The following is an 11266-nucleotide window of genomic DNA, read 5'->3' on the forward strand; positions in this document are numbered from 1 at the left end:
CACTACAGTAGTTAGGTAGTCGAAGCGAAAAATTAAGACCCAATCTTTTCGAGAATATGCCACAGCCGACTCGTTCATCTATTTTGGAGCCGTCTTTGTAGATGTCTATTATATTGGGGGTAATTACTCTTCCACGGATCCAGTCTTCTCTACTAGCTTTAAGAACCTTGAACCCCTGGTTTAGTTCTGGGTAAGAAGAACTATAGTCGATTGAGAAGGAGGCTGGTAGATTCTGATTCAGTATGATCGCGTGCCCTATATCAATTATAGACCAGCGGGAAAGATCACTTAGTCTGGTTGCTACTATCTTAGCTTGCTGTTTTACAAGAAGCCGCGATGGCAGTCAGTGAAGCAGAGTAAAAAGAGCCTTCGTAGGAGTGGAGCGCAGAGCTCCAGTGATTTGTAAGGCAGATATACTCCTTGTTTTGTCAATAAGTTTTGAGTGACATACTTTTTCAGTTGCTTGCCACCAGAAAGCAGACCCGTAGAGAAGAGTTGGTTCAATGAAGGCCGCGTAGAGCCAATTTAAAATGCGAGGTTGAAGACACCAGCTGCGACCTAAAGCTCTTCTATAACAGTAAGTAGCACATGTAGCTTTGCGGACTCTCTCAGCCAAGTTTGCCTTTCGGCTGAGTTTAGAGTCCAGTATGAGGCCCAGATATTTGACACTCGAGCTTAAGCTCAGTGTAATGTCTTTTATCTTGGGAAGGGAGAAGGAAACAATTTTGTACTGTCTAGTCAATAGAAAAACCTCCGTCTTTTCGGGGTTAATATCAAGATCAAATTCCCTACACCATTCAGTTACCGTGATGAGCGTGGAGTTAATAACATTAGACAAAACCTGGGGACAATTATCCGATGAAGCGATAGCAATGTCATCGGCATAAGCTATTATGCTATATCCGGATCGTTCCAAAAGTTTCAACAATGTGTATACCGCTATGTTCCACAATTAATATTTGTTGTTGTAAACTAGTTGGGTTCATAAGAGAGATTAATAGGTGTTATTAGTGTTATAACACTGCCTAATAAAAGACGTGATTAGATTGTGATTTAACAAACATTGATTTGCGGATAACATTCCTTAAAAGCTTTTTATTTAGTATTTTCTCTACATTTATGTAATGAGAGATTTTGTGACTTTGTATAGGCGTCGTTAAGACAATGATTTAAGAATCTAGTTTAATATTATTTGACGTACTTTTGATTATATTTGGTTAGATATATGTTATTGTTACATACTTAAAATATAATTCTTTATAAAATGCAATTATTTCGTATGTAATAATTTTGACAGATTGGGTTTTCTTAGTTTGGTACAAACTCCAAGTAAACTGTTTATAGAACCATGTCCATAAGTTTTGCTTATTAGATTTACTCTTTCGGCGAAGTTTGTTATGATATGCGCATTTCTGACTTGTCAGTTATTGGAAACAATTTCGTTTTTCTAATTTTATGAGAATTCTATGCACATAAGTTTCGATAATTCTTCGGAATACTTGAAAAAATGATTTTCAAACATTTTTGAACACTTCTTATACCATATTTGATAATATTATATGATCCTTGGAGATAAGTTTTTCAAGAATTATAGCACGACAACTTACTAAGGTTAAACACTTGAAAATTGTTTCTTCTTCTTTCAGTTTAAGCAGCATAGATAATCAGCATCAGGGTTTGGTCTCTTAGCAGGTCTGCTATTTAAGAAATTCCCGCCTATAAGGGAAATAATATTGACAATTTCTCTCCTTCGTAATTTAATCAATTTTCTTATCCTAAAACGGTTGATAGGTGGCATTATTTGTTAAATTAGACTACGGTAAAATGAATGTGATTTTTTATTTTTGGGAATTATCTAAAGAAGTCAATTGAATGAATTTTTTTTGAAACTACACAATTTATTTTCAGTTGTAGATACTTTAATGTTTACAAATTTATATTATATGTATCCATTAATAATCATGTACAACACTAATAAAAACAAATAAAGATTTAACGAAATTTGAAGGCATATGGTAATAACTATATATGTTAAATGCTTCAAATGTCGGCGAGGAAAATTAAAATTAAATAAAATTACCAGCTGCATACTGAGATTTCTTTTTATATAAAAGTAATTTTTTTAAAATTCAAATTTATTATTTAATAGCAGTTTTTCACATAAAACTCATTATTGTATTATTTACATTAATATTGGCGCAGTTACCCACAAGCTGCTTACAACGTACGGGTCCTTGTAGGTCTACTCAGTGGTGAGTTCACGATGGCGTATGTGAGTAGTGCATTAAAGTTTATTGTTATTGGTTAAGTGTTGCCATTTTGCCATTTTTGAGGCGCTTTGCTGCATATTTTCATACAATTTTAATTTTTCTCCTTACTCCTCACTCCTCACTTCCTCAAAAATGGTTAAACAATTCTTACGATTTTTATGGCTGAGTTGTAGTCTGTGTCTTTTTTAATATGTAACTTGTTTAATGACCTAAAATGATTTGGGTTAAGGCTTTGTTTGTTTTACATTTGGCCCGAAACAAATTGAAGTCAATAAAATTCATTACATTTTATTTTTATTTTCATTATTATTATTTTTTATTATTTTTATGTGTTTAAGAGAAATGCGTTTTGGTTTGATTAAAAATTTTGATAAAGAAGAATGCATAATTTAATATTTTGCTTAAAGCTATAGAAATAATATTAATGTTAAAAAATAGAATAAAAGAGAAAATTACAAATGAGAAACCAACAATTTTTTTACTGTTAATTAAATGTCTAATTTGGATCTAATGAAGGAAATTAATTGGAAGGAATAATTAGAAGCTAAAGCCCTTTGAGTTGAACATTGCCATCATATATTACTTATTTGATGCGCATTTGAAAGTAATTATTATTAATAATAGAACAATTGTCGCTATAAATAGACATCTTCAGTAATTATAACTTCAAACTTATAGCACTGAAGGAGACAAAGTCAATAAATTACTATATATATAAGTACATTTCCAAGATGAGTACTTCATATACAATATGTTAACGTTAATGTGCAAAAATGTTAATATAATTTTGAAGTTGTAAAAATTATAACGAAATTTCTATTTATCATCTTTATTAAATATTTGAAAGACAATGATCTATGTATTCAAGAATTTTAGTTACCATATTTATTTTATTTATTTTAATTTATTTTTTTTAATTTATTAAAATTTATAAATAAGATTTTTTATATTTTTATAAATGCACAACTTGACCATTATTACGAGGAATTGTGAATTAAAGCGGCTTTTTTAGCTAGTTGAGGAGGATCCGTTCCTTCTTCCACCTAACCAAACCTAACCTAACCTAAGATTATTTATAGATTTCCTTCGTATCATATTAAAACAAAATGAATATGATATCATTTTTTTCGAAAAATTCTGATTTTGTATACATCCCCATTTGAAAACAGAATTTAGTTAAGTCAGTTATTCGGAACAAATTTTTCCACTACTTTATCCGTATAGGTTACTGCTTCGTTTTTAAAATATTGGGCTTCAAGGATTTTAATTTTGATGTGTAAATTGGTAACGCCTAAAATCGTCAGATAGTGCGATGTTTTATAAAAAAGTATGAGTGTGGATTTTGTTAGCGTAGTTAAAATAAGTCTTTCAATTTTAAATCTCGATTTAACCTTGAGAAGTAGCCTATATCGGGTCATAGCATTGATTAACACAATACCATGAGCCAACTCAACTTATTTGAAGTAAATGACTCTATAATATACCCTGTTATACCCAGTTTGTAATTGTCTTATATAATAACATATACAAAATACTAAGTCAAATGAATATATATTTCTCAGTATAAGTAACAGTAAAAGGCTAGTAAAGAAACTCCAGTAATTAAAAATAAAATTATTATTGTGAATAATCAAAAATTTTTTTTTTTAATATTTTACATTAAATTGATTTAAAAATTCAATAAATTAAAAAATCATATAATAATAAATATAAAGTATAATAATATAATAACAATAAAATTTAATAAATTAATCAAAATTTTTGTTGTTGCTGCCTTATTACTGTTCGAGCCTTTCTAACTTAATAATAGTTTCTTTTCTTTTCGATCTCTGCAATATGGCTTAGGAAATGCCAACATTTTTGGATTGTATTATTTTTAAAATGTCCTAAATACAATTTTATTGTTAATATTAAAATTATGAAATAAAACGCGATATATACTTAACAATTTTTTGCTTTCTTCTCTCTTTGTCTTCCGTATTTTTGTTGCTGCTAGATAGTGTTTTGGCTCTTGCTATTTTTTTTTACTATGTACATTGGAACTGATATATATTTAACTTAAAGAGTGTTTCATATGGCGAGTTACTTTTTCCATATATAACTTTTGTGAATGAACTTGAGAATGATTTTACTATATTCCTTAATAGCTAATTTTTCGTTATTCTGTCAAGTTCTTGTAGTTAAACTCTTATCATGATTATGATGATTATATTTTGTAATTATGTTTGGAATATGCTATATCAAGTTCTTCTCAGCAAAGGATTAATTTTTTTATTTTTGATTGATATCAATATTAATCAATTATGAGCTATCATAAACACATTAAATGTGTTTCTTCGTGACCTGGCAAAAATTACAAGATCTAGCCAAAAAGGGTGAATTTGATATTTCTGCAATGTGGTCGTATTTTTATATTTTCAGATTTTTTTATGTTCTAATCTGAAAAGATTTGAAAAAGGATCAGGGTCAGTTTTTCACAAATAAGTCCAAGAAATTTGATAATAGTTCTATTCGTTAAGTGTGGAAAATGGTCAGTGTTTGAGAGATGTTGAAAGATGTTTATGAAATAAAAATATAGTTCTTAATTTCAGCTATAAAATGTCAAATATTCAACGCAATTCGACTGTTAATGTTATAATATTTCTAAGCACGATATATTTATACTGGGAGCTTAGAATAGTTAAAGTCAATTGGAAACATTTTTCATTTAAGTGTTTACAGTTGTTACGGTAGTGTTAACACGTCGTTCAATAATGTGTGTGACTAACTAATTAAAACACATTTTTTTTGCCAAAATTCGTTTTTATTCATCAACATAGTCCCCTTTTAGGGAGATACAATCATTCCAACGCTTTTGCAATTTTTCGATACCCTTTGTAAAACGATTTTTCTTTGCCTTCAAAATAGGCGTTAGTTTCGGCGATTACTTCATCATTTGAGCCAAATCTCTTACCACGGAGCATCTTTTTGAGGTCTGCGAAGAGCCAGGAGTCGCTGGGGGCCTGATCTGGAGAATACGGTGGGTGCGGCAGCAATTCGTAGCTCAATTCGTTCAATTTTGCCATCGTTGTCATCGACTTGTGACACGGTGCATTGTCTTGGTGGAACAAAACTGTTTTCTTCGCCATATGAGGTCGTTTCTTTGCCATTTCGTCTTTCAAACGCTCCAATAACGCTATATAATAGTCGCTGTTGATGGTCTTCCCCTTTTGGAGATAGTCGATGAATATTATTCCATGCGCACCCAAAATATAGACGCCATAACCTTGCCAGCCAACTGCTGCGTCTTTGGTCGCTTTGGGCGGCTTTCACCGGCTCCATGTCACTCAGCAGACTGCCGATTTGACTCTGGAGTGAAATGATGGATCCATGTTTCATCCATCGTGATGTACCGACGCAAAAACTCCGACTTATTGCGCGTAAACATGTCCAAACAGCTCTTTGAATCATCGATTCGTTGTTGTTTTTGCTCCGGTGTGAGCAAACGCGACACCCATTTGGAAAACACCTTTTTCATACCCAAATGTTTGTGTATTATGGTGTGTACACTGCCTGCTGATATCTGTAGAATGTCAGTAATCTCCCTCACTTTCACTTTACGGTCGGACATAATGGTTTTCAGTGTTTTTTCAACGTTTTCCGGAATAACAGCGTCATTTGGCCGTCCAGTAGATGGAATGTCATCGGTGTCAGTACGACCACGTTTGAATTCGGTATACCAATAATAAATGCTTCTTTTTGATAGAGCAGAGTCCGAATAATGTTTTTCAAGCCATTCCTGTCATTGCACAGTAATTTTTTCATTAAAAAACAATGATAAATCAGCACACGGAATTGCTTTGAATTCATTTTTTTTTGAAAACTCAAAAGTAGCGTCACTTAAAGCACTGTAACTTGTAAACAAATGGTCGGATTAACATATGAGCCTAAAAAGGTTGCCACTTTCGAAAAAAAATATTTATTTAGTATTAGTGCCGCCATCTATGTGTCAGTCACACACATTATTGAACGAAGTGTTAAATTAATGTTATTATTACAAAATCATATTTTAAATAAACTGGTAATAAGCTGGTTTCATATGATTATACCAATTTATTAAGATAATTGACGCTTGAGATGACTATATTTTAATATTTGTGAAAAAACTAAGAAAAAACATTGTGGTGTCGTTTAAGTTTTTAAATAAGATGTGCATTTTATTATAAATTGTTCGATATTTTTCGATTTTTCTAGAACACTTGTTTTTATATTCATTAAACTCGAAAAAAGAACAATACAAAAATAAAATAATATAAATGACTTTGGTATGAGTTCAGAAAGTAGCCACAAATGCAGCTATCGAAGAAAATTAAACGCAATTGTCTTACATTTCATTTCGAAGGAAATATTAGAAATATTACAAATCGTTTACATTTGCTGCACAGACATTAGCTGCAGCCGTCGCTACTCGCTTCCTTTTCTAGAATCGCTTCAAATATTGCAAGTGTGCTAAATTGCTGTTAAAGTACTTTGCCATAGAACGCACAGATAGATGCTCCGCTTTGGTACATATTTGTATCTCGTGGAAATCAAATACGAGTTTCAAAAGAAAACCATTTAATGCTTTAATATTATTTGGCTAAAGTGTTTCTGCTATTGCGAGTGTGAGTCTGAGTGCGACTGCGGTTTCGAATTGCTAAATGCGATTTGACCACAACTCAAAGTGAAATCCACTTAATGCTGATGTGTGCCACTATTTGCTGTAATATTTGACCCCCTTACTCCATGACGAAACCATTCCACGCTCCATCCTGCTGCCAGTCTTAAGAAGTTTTTCCTTTCCATTTGGGATGTTTTTTACATCTTTTATGCTTTGATAAATTTTTGGCAAATATCGCGCATCTTGCGCAAATGTGCACCCTACATTCTTGTATCTGGTAAGTTGTAATAAAATATTTGATAACAACAAACATCAAATTTAAAGCATATAGAAAATAGATTGCCAAGCAGAAGACATGTGCAGAAAATGGATTTTCACAGCTGCCTTGCGCTGCATGCCTTCGTTTTTATAACATTTACAGTAACAAATGCTGTGTTTTTTCTTTCAGTTTCATTGATATTTTCCTGTATTTCTTTTTCTGCTTTTAGAAGGATATAAATAAATATGTACTTATTAGATATATATTTTTCTAAATGCAATCGATTTAATTTGCTTCAATTTGCACCCGTTGCAGCTTGAAAACTGTGTTTTTCTTTAATCTTCTATGGCGTTTAAGTTTGCACAATATCCTTTGCATCCTTTTTGTGGTAATATTTCCATAAAAAACCTTATAAAAGTTCACTATACATATTTGAAGAAAAAATTATTGTGTTTCAAATATAAAATCTGTTTATTTGTTTTTAAAAAATCTCAATTTTGGATCTTAAGGCTACCCTTCATATATGATACATACATTAGAAGATATTAAAATTTAAATTTGAATTTTCACAGAATAAAAATGTTCAACTTTATAAAAGTTAAGTAAAAATCAGATATTGTTCAGATATGAGATCATAATATAATATAATAAGATTATATATTAAGAATGTCCTCATTACAAAATGGGCTTTATAGATATTTTTGTTTCTAAATCAAATACAATTGAAAAACAATTTACTTTTAATATTTAGTGAATTTTAATTTAATTACTTAGTTACTTATCTCCGTTTAAAAACACATTTATGTATTAAAATAAATAGCCAAAGTGCCATCTATAGCATTGAAAACGAAGTAAAATGACTCAATCTCAATTCAACTATCAAATTACACATAGACCTATACTAAATTTTTCAGAGCTGTGCTATGTTACACACGTTAGAGCTTTAAAGAAATGTATTTGATATTACAATGTATTCAAATTATTTACTCTAATCTTCACGTCGTATTACCATTTAAGTTTCGTTCATGTTTCGTTTTAAGATGTACTTATAGTACTCCAGATCTATTATGTATATTGCAACTAGCAAATAAGATTGAGTATTTCCGAAACGACTGAAATAAAAATCCTTTCCATTAAATACTTAAAATCTCAAGTAGTTTGTTAGACAACCGTTTCCTAAATATTTTTTCAATACATGAAAAGTATCAAAATGCTATATGTCAGACTCAACGCCTCTAAGGAATAAAATTTCTTAGAAAAGATTTGGGCCACATACAGCCAGCTATAGAAATCCAATTCGATTATTTAAGAACACGTAGGAGAGTCTTAAAGATTTATTCAGTTAGTTATATTTTTCAAGCCCGACATCAACTTAAAGAAGTGAGAATGTTGGGGTAAAGCAAGAGGTGTTGAGGTTGTTAGGTGTGAAAGTACATGTAAGAAGAGATTCCGTAAGTCAGATCTTGGAAACATCGACTGTTGGCTGTGATAAAAGTAAGAATATTTTCAGTGAAAATGTATGGAATGTTTTCATGAAAGTGATATCGGGTATGTGTTACTGTAAGTCACTTGGTAAGTGTTGCGCACAAAACAATGAGGCGGTGCTTGCCAATAGGTGATTGTGATTAATACAAGCAGAGTAAACCTTGTTTTCAATTTTCAATTGAGAAGAGTTGGTTGAAGAGCAGAATGTAAAGATATAGATTAAATGAAATCAGATTGTTTATAGTAAAGCAGTTCTAAAATATTTAAAATATTGTAACTGCCTAAAAAAGTTTTCAGCTAATTAGGCTTGAATGTTACGTTCTGAAGGACATATATAGAACACATTTGATGAAGCTATATTTGGTGGAACGAACAAATTCAAGATTTCTGAGGTTGTCAACGAGTTGTTAAGAGTTATTGCCAGTGCATAGATTTAACTGCAAGGTTCTAAAACTTTTGAAAGGAATATCCACTTTTTTAAATGATTTCCAGTAATATGTGTTATGTTTGAAGCCACTTTCTAAATTTGCCATTATATTTGCAATAAAGCATTTTGAATATGACAATGACAAATTAAACTGCTATTCCTTGATTAATTCACGTAATATCAATTAAGTATTCAATTAATTCTGTTAAAAAAAGATGAATTCTGGGTTCAACATAAACTACGAGAGTAAAGTTTGTTTACACTCATACAAAGCTGCGTACTTGGCTTGTCTTTTACGTGTTTATTGATTCATATAAACAATTAAATGTACTGATGCTGTGCAGAAGGGGAGGAGTTGGAAATGGAAGATGATGAGCTACCGATTCGCAGACACATATTTACACTTTTGTATCCTCTGCGATTGCTTAAGTATTAATGCGGCAATCCTTTGTGGCGCAATAATCAACAGATACAAAAATATATGAGAGAGGATAATGTTTCGATTTTGGTACGAGCAGCAATATTTCGAATAAATTTTTTCTTCCATGTTATTTGTTCGACATGAGTTCAAATTGGTTTGGTTTCTGAGTTTTGTGCTTTCGTTTCGATATTTGTTAAGTTTTGCGGATTTTCCTTGCATTATGCACAGATTTTTCACACTTGGATTTTCTTTTCAAGTTTTATCTTATTTTTATTTATAGTTCTGCTTGTGTTAATGTTTTAATAAGGCCAGACAGCTTAGAAGTTTTTAATATTAAGTAAAAGTGCTTTGACTAATCTATGAGATACTTTGTGTGTGGAAGGAATTAGTTTTGTTATGATTGTTTGTTTGCAAATGAATTTATTAACAAAAACTAAGTTGTACTTTTTTGATACTCAATATATATTTTATATAATATTAAGAGGAGTGTTTCATGACAAATATTTACTCCATTTAATTAATAAAAACTTTGGAAATGGAAAAGTTTAAAGTACTTTATTAAGGATATCTGAGTATGCTATAACAGTTATTAAACCAAATCTATTTGGTTTTGCAGTATCTATATTTGCATATTTCTTAACACAATGGCAAGATTATTGCCAAAAAGTACTTTAGTACTTTGTTTTTGTAGTTGAGTAGTTGAGTGCATTTGTGTGCTTAGCAAGCGCAGATACGGCTATGTGTAAGTTTCCATATAATGAAAGAAGCATCTCTGCACATAAGTAATTGCAAAATTTGTAGTTCCACATGTGGCAAAATCCTTTATGAATCCTTCTCAAAAATGTAACTAAAGCTGGCAGCGGTGTCATTGGCTGGCGTTGGCATACATATTGAAAATTTGAATGACTTTTGGCACTAATTAAAAGTAGCAAATAATTTCTGCATATGAATAGAGCAAAATGCGACTGACGTTTTCGAAAAGTTCATATTCTGGTGGTATCTGTGCATGATATCGGAAAAATATTAATTCTACAAAATGTTAGCAGTGGAATGACTAAGCACTACCTTTAAACCATCAAATATTTTTATATATTTTGGCTTTTTAGATTGCTTAAATATTGTTTAAGTAATTTCTAATATTTTATTGCTTTACCATTCAATTTGTATTTTAAATCGTTTTCAATCTACTGCGTCTTTATATCCTTTCCAAGGCTGGCAACTCTTTGCAATATAAAAGTCGGTCAATTTACCTTAGCGGTAGTGAAATGATTTGCTTCCAATTTGAGGTCACGTTCTGCATTTCAAGCCAAAGCTGTACTGTTTATTTAATTTAATGCACATTCCGAGTTGGTTTTGGTATAGTATATCCAATAAATGATGCCATTACGTTACTTCATCAAATAAATGAACAATTTTTGGTTTGAAAGATTTTTGCGTGCGGTTTGGTTTAATGAAACGAAAAAATAATAATAACAAATTTTAAAAACTATTCGAATCAAAGAGAATTTGAACAAAATATATTAATTTTAAATTCTATAGCAAATTTGGTGTTGATTCTAAAACTTCTTGAGCGCTATGTTTTCAGTGATAAATAATAGTCCGACTTTTTATAATATTGATTAGGGCAATAATTTTTTTTTTAAGTTTACTATAATATAATCATGTTTTTCTGCCATATAATCAAAATTACGCGCTTTGTTGAGGATCAATATGTTCACACAGAAAACTTATCTGGTCAAAATTATATTTTGATGATAACAGGTAT

Source organism: Teleopsis dalmanni, chromosome 2 (assembly GCF_002237135.1).
Source record: "Teleopsis dalmanni isolate 2A chromosome 2, ASM223713v2, whole genome shotgun sequence".
Classification (NCBI taxonomy): Eukaryota; Metazoa; Arthropoda; class Insecta; order Diptera; family Diopsidae; genus Teleopsis; species Teleopsis dalmanni.